The sequence below is a fragment of the Octopus bimaculoides genome, chromosome 21 (genome assembly GCF_001194135.2).
Source record: "Octopus bimaculoides isolate UCB-OBI-ISO-001 chromosome 21, ASM119413v2, whole genome shotgun sequence".
Taxonomy (NCBI): Eukaryota; Metazoa; Mollusca; class Cephalopoda; order Octopoda; family Octopodidae; genus Octopus; species Octopus bimaculoides.
In genome coordinates, this window is record NC_069001.1 from 2,699,974 (window position 1) to 2,701,045 (window position 1,072).

Sequence of the window (1,072 nt, forward strand, 5' to 3'; positions counted from 1 at the left end):
CTTGGTCAGCCTACGCACTCACACTAACACACACACACACACACACACACACACACATATATATATATATAATAATATTAGGGACAAAATCCAAAATTACAGGTAAAAACTCAATTCAAATCAATTTATAAAAAATTAAAATATATAGTTTCTATATGTGATAGTGGATTTTCATCGATGAGTTCTTGAAACTTGGTTCTTTCCCCTTAAACTATATATATATATATATATATACTCACAAGGCATTGGTTGGCCCGAGGCTATAGAAAAAAACATTTGCTCAAGGTGTCACACAGTGGGACTGAAACCGGAACCATATGATTCGGAAGCAAGCTTTTTACCACATAGCCACGCCTGCGCCTATATGTACATATATGTGTCTTTGTGTATGTTAATCGTCCACACACCACCACCACCAACAACAACAACAACACTTGACAACCGGTGTTGGTGTGTTTGCTTTCCCGTAACTGGCTTAGCAAAAATGAGTGCTGGGGGTCGATCCGTTCGACTAGAAATTATCCAAAGCGGTGCCCCCAGCATGACCGCAGTCCAATGGTTGAAACAAATTAAAGATAAAAGATTACAGATGGAAGATATATGTATGTATCCTTGAATGTGATTTCGTGTGTCGTTGGGCGTGAAGAGCGTTGCTATATGCAAATGAGGTACTTCGGACTCCTCCCACCGCCCGTTGACACTGCAACGAAGTAGGATCGACGTCGCTCCAGGCTTGCTTTTTGTAGATTGTAATAAAATCGTTTTCCTCACGTTTAAAACAATGTCTATGTAACAAGATAGACACACACACACGCGTACATATGTACATGCTGATACGTACATTTACAGAATTACATATATATATATATATATATATATATATATATATATTCACACTCCCATATAGCTTTTCATTTATCGTCTTTCCCACCTGCCTCTTTGTGTATTGCAAACACACACGTGTGTGTGTATTCGTGTATAAATATATGCACAAGCATACTCCCCGACTCTCTCGTTCGCACAGAAAACACATTCTCATGGATATACAGTATGTATATGTATGTATGTATGT